Source organism: Lates calcarifer, unplaced genomic scaffold (assembly GCF_001640805.2).
Source record: "Lates calcarifer isolate ASB-BC8 unplaced genomic scaffold, TLL_Latcal_v3 _unitig_645_quiver_944, whole genome shotgun sequence".
Lineage (NCBI taxonomy): Eukaryota > Metazoa > Chordata > Actinopteri > Centropomidae > Lates > Lates calcarifer.
Window position 1 is genome coordinate 48,604 of NW_026117873.1, and position 6,000 is coordinate 54,603.

Below are 6,000 nucleotides of genomic sequence, written 5' to 3' on the forward strand. Positions count from 1 at the left end.
ACATCTAGTGGAGAATTTTTAGAATGTGCTGCAGTTACACTGCAATGTCAAAAATCAAAAACTGTTTTCTGCAGTCTCTGTGTTACCTGGCCATCAAGCCCACTAATCATGTGAAATTAAAAAGTGTGTGTCGATAAAGCTTTAAATATATGTTAAGTAAAAGTGGGCTGATTTGTCTAAGAAGCTCTCTCACTAGTATTCTTCACGTGCATATAATCACCTAGTTCTCTCTGTAATTATACTAATATAAAGAGTACGGTCCAGACCTGATCTATGAAAACTGCCTTGAGATAACTTCTGTTGTGATTTTGCACTATATAAATAAAACTGAACTGAACTGAATTGAATAGTTCCTTGGCTTGTACTCAGTTACAAAGTCTCATTCAAGTATTGACTGTTTAGTAAAATCTCATTCATTTTGTACACAAAGAATTTCATAGAAAACATTAGAACATTTTAGGAAATCAATGAAAATTGTCTGTTATTTTAAAAATCTTTGAGGAAATAAGGTGATGTGCAAATTTTCTATTCCATTCAGTTTTATTCATTTCAACACAGATTACTTCAGTGAGCACAAAACATTAGGTCTCAAGTCAATATATTTCTAGCTTTTACAAAATCTATTTAGAAATGTTCACACCTCCTATACAAACAGTCAATATCTACCCATCTAGTCCCCTTAATAAGTTAAATAATGAGGTGCTGTTTCTTTGCCACAGCAGCACAAAATGACACACACTGACACAATACTGACCACATCTACATCACAGGCAACAATTAAGTGGTGAACTGGAGTAGTGCAAACAAATAGTGGTTGAAAAAAGGAAACTCTTCTTCTCACTAACCTACCTACTCTTGCTGATTAATGGATGAATCCAGAAATTAGACTGCTCTGTTAGGCCCTACGCCGGGATCTCTATTTACAGAACTCCATTTAAGAGGTCAACATGAAAACAGGCACAGGAACTCTGATGGAGCTGAAATGCAGCTCTGTACTCTGCAGACAAACCTTTTGTGATCTTTTACATTTTAGCCTTGTGCTGTTATTACTTATGGGCCTTTATGTTACACTTTGAAATACCACGACCTTAATGACTGAGAATCTCCACAGTTATACAGTCCAATCACTTGTACCACACTGACAGGAACACTGGAAAGCATACCAGTGATTACATCACATCTTGGCAGGTATGTATAGTCTTCATATCAACATAAACATTCCACACGATTACAGGGGAATGGCAGGGATGACTGAGTGATTTACCTTTTGCCTTGCCTCGGGGGGGTAAATATAGCATAACATATAACACAGTTGTCAAACACAAAAGAGAAAAAGGTAATGAAAGTAGTCTATACTTGTCATGTACACATTTATTTCAGCTAATGATTATATTCATCATCAATTACATGATTAAACCTGATTAATCGTTTAGCATTTCACTGCCAAATGTAAATAAGGACCTGTGGCAAGTTCTCAAAAACTGCACAATGCCATGAGTATTCAATTTACTCATGTGAAATGAGGAAAAGTACACAAATAATCAAGTTTTACTTTACTTTATCAAAATTGTTATTGATGTATGACCTTGATGTAGACGCTCTTCACTCATCTTGCTTTATGCCACTTGCGTCACTTCAAGCCAGCTCAAGTAAACAACCTTCTCTCAGCCTCTGCTGCAACTGATTACAGCTGAGTGTAGGATGTTTACATGAACTGAGTCTGAACCACTGTTACTGAGGATACAGGCCACCAAAACAAAAAAAATAATGGGTTAATATGACACTCCCAAACAAACAGATTTGTTTTTTAAAAGAGCCGGACCAATGAAAGGACAAAGCATATTTGTTCATCTCTGATGGGCTGGAGGCAGCCAGCAGCAGCAAACATCAGACTGAAAGCTCTGTGGATAGACAGCTTCCAGTCGGGGATGTTTACAGCCCCAAACTACCTGGTGCATACCTGGAGAACGTGGAGAGCAGCAATAGAAAGTTGAGGACCTCCTCTCATATTTTTTAAGTTGTGATATCCCTCTCAAACATGTCAAAAACTATGGAGGCGTCTACCTGCAGGTGTCACTTTCACATGGGCAGGAAACAGTATAGGAGATGGTCATCTGACCAGGGTGAAACACTGACTGCCGCCACCAATGATGTCTGCAGTGAATCCAGATTCTGGCAGCAAAGGCATTATTGTCTGCAGTCTTGTATTTCTTCTACAAAAAAACACTGAGACACTCAAGAAAAAGAAAAGTTAGCCTGACCTCATTCCCACTATACCGTCTAACTGGCTTATACTGATGCTGAGGACGTTTTTCAATGACACACAAAATATTCACCTGCAAGCTCACTGTCAAGCATCCAAGTCTAAGAATTTATGAACAACAACTGCTATATGTTCTTATGAACTGAATCAATAATAAACTTTCTTTATCTATACTTAGTGCATTTCTTTACAAAGATTAACATGTTAGGCTTGCTGTGTAATATTAACTTGAACACAGGTTAAATAATATTAACTATGACAATACAGTTAGGTGCACAGTTATTGGACAGCGTGTTGCTCTATATAACGGTATTGTAATGTCAGTGAAGTTACACAGCTGGGAAACATACTCTGTTGCAAGGCCAGCTACTGTGTCCTATCCTGACAGCCTGCAACACAGAAAAAGCTAACTTAAATAGCAAAATAACCACTGGAAACACGCGTCAAATGCTGAAGGTACACTGGTTTCGCTAACGAAACGCTTAAAGTAACTTTGACTTGTCAGGCAGCCGGCCAAAGCAAACAATATAATGTGGTAACTGTTAGCACTAGCTCCTGTTAGCCAACGACCTAGGCTATAGCTAGCTCGCTGACATAGCTAGCTTCTGTTAGCTTGTCTGTGACCCTAACCTTCTGCTGTCTGACGTTTCCTTACCGGCGGATAAAACGGTTATTCCCAGACAACATTAAGTCGACACCCGCTGCAATGAAACGGTTTGAAGTTTGAGGAGGATCTCTTTATGTTCTGTCCTATTCTGGCCAGCCCGTCAAGTTTCCTTCCGTTTTCATTCACTTGTCTTTATTTTGACCTTTGGTTACTCGACACCAACATTGACGTCACTGTCATAGCAACAGAGTCCCGCCTACCCAGAGCCCGGACAGAGGGCAATAATTGCATTTACATTTTCCGCCAGATATTTAGCCATTAACTTATGCTGATGAACCGCATCTAACAGTGAGTACATTGCTCTTATATATAAAATTAAACGTTTAACAGGGGAAATCCAATACAAAGCTATTGCAGCTTTCTGCAGCTCCCTTATTACAACAGTAACTCCGGTTGTAAGCAGGGGTGAAAGAAATATTGAGATGCTGTAAAGTAAAAGCAGAAAACAACAGTGTAGAAAAAATAATTCAAAGAAATTTAAAGTATTAAAGTAGAATTTAAAAAAAATATTAGGAGTAAAGTATAAAAAGTAAAACATATGCCATAAAGGGGCTTCTGTTGTATGTGATAGCACTGGGACTAGGAATGACATTAACATAGGCTACTCTAATATTGTATGCATTTGAGGTGGAGCTAAATTTAACTACCCTATGTACTGTACTTTACTTTGTGTTCTGTGTAATATGTATCAGTGCATTATATATATCATAATTACTTTAATCTCAAAGAAAAAGATCTCAAAGATTTGATGCTTTCATTATTTGTCCATGTACTACTTTTACATTGTTATTTCTGTATCTCCAAATGACTTGGCATCCAATTTGGGATAAGACAGTGACAGTGAAGCTCTCCTTAGTACTTTATAAGATTATCATATATTTTTGTGTATAACCTTCACCAGTAGGTCCAGCTGTCAGACTAAATATTTGCATCTGGAGTAGAAGTAGGCTATAAAGTAACAAAAAATGTAAAAAGTATTAAAGTACAAAAACTTTAAAACTGTTGCTAGTTGCATCCCAAATTATATTATATTATATTATATTATATTATATTATATTATATTATATTCCATGAAGCCTTATTTCAAATGTCACCATTGCGTGACATATGAAATATAGGTGCATTCAGAGAGAGATACATGGAGCTGGATTAACTTCCAGAATTTACCTAACAGAGTTCACCGTTTGGTTCAGTCAGTGCTTGAGGGAAATGCTCAGTCCAGTCCGACACAGTTAAATAGTCTGTCAATAACCAACTGACAGTCACCAAAAGTTAACATCACTTTGACATGTTATCTGGGTGAAAAGTACTTCAGGCAAATACCTTGTAGATTTGAGCATTCACCAGCTGATGTGCCTCTGCTCATGGCTGTCTCTTTGATGTTTTCAGGTATGGAGTTTCATCCCACCCCTGTGTTAAATGATGATGATCACGTTGACATATTTGATAAATAGTGCATTCATTAGCTTAATTAATTACTTAATTAGAAAAAAATGTGTGTTTTAACCAACGGGGTGATTGGTGTGGACAGTTTGTGTCTTTTTACCTTTGTGTGTGTCTTTGGGAGCACACATACTTCACCACAGAGACATTGTTGCAATAGTTTTCAATAGTAACAATCACTGTGCATGCTGCCAAGCTCAAGAACACACTGACAAAGAGAGTACTCTGAGAGCAAGAGGTAATTTAACCATATGATATTACCAGAGAAATACAGTAAACAAACCATCAGGCCTTCATGTGGACTGTAGTTTTTGTAAGCTGCTTTGAACAGTTTCCTCCACATGAGGTCAGGCTGGATCCATCTACTCACATTATTTCCTTAAGCAGTGGAACGAAGTTAACTGTGAACTCTCATGATGGATTACAAGACATTTACTCACTGTTTAATATTCAGTGCACATGAATGTGTTGCTACTGTAGATTACTCTAAGTACCCATTTTCTGGTCAGCAGTGTAAAGCAGGATCAGCAAATGCAAATTTCTAAAATTCTTCCTGGATATAGAATAATAACATATTCATTAGGTTTCAGAAAAGTGGTGTAGCGCTTGGTATGTAACACTGCTGAAGATTTCTTAATAATTCATATAACATATCTCACTTATTTCTTATGAGAAGACCGGGTGAAGAAAATCCATCTATAACCTAACCAGGAAAATTGATTCCCTTGTCATTCTGTGTGTGTGGTCTGAAATTGCCCAGAGCTATTATGAGAGAGACTGATTTTCTCTGTGCAGTGGAGTGGAACATTCTCTCCTTGTAGAGCTCTTTGCGAGATGTGAACAGATTCATAAGCAACAGCACCTCTAAAGAGGTATGTTGTCATGTGCTCTCAGCCAGATATCCTAAACATGTTAAGCCCTATGGAGTAATTAAACCATGTTGTCTCTGATAAAAAGGTGGAATTTATAAATTATCCACCCAGAAGGCAAGAGGACTCACTGGATTGGGGTTACTAGTCGTGATGTGAATCATATGCAGTGACTTTTGCAGTCACCAGATCTCCATCCAAATGAACAACTATGGGAGATTTTAGACACCACCATCATCAAAACACCAAGAATGGTGTTCCATCCTTCCAGTGGAGATTCAAAGACTTCAGTGACAATCAGTGCCAAGGCATGTTGAATGGTGGCCATAATTGACCAGTATTAGAATAACTTAAATCTACAAGCCTGAAATAAATCTAGGACTTATACTTTATACTATTAAGTATAAGTTATTAAGATAAAAGTTTTTATTGTATGCAAATGCTTTATACCAGTTACACTGAGACTGATTTTTGTATGCACACACAAACTGAGAAATTCCATTTAGTGGCAAGTCAGAAAGTAGATTTCTGCATAACACAACACAGCACCAGGCAACATTAGTCCTAAATAAAGAACACCAGAACAACGCTGGCCAAACTGTCAACACCACTTGCACAAACAGAACACCAGTGAAACAGAACACAGAGAGAAAATAGAGAGAAATTACAGGATTGTGACTAGCACTAGTTCAGCTCGCCAGCTACAGCAGTTCACAGAGTGTGTCGCGGGCAGTAGTAGTTTCTGCATTTTGCAATTG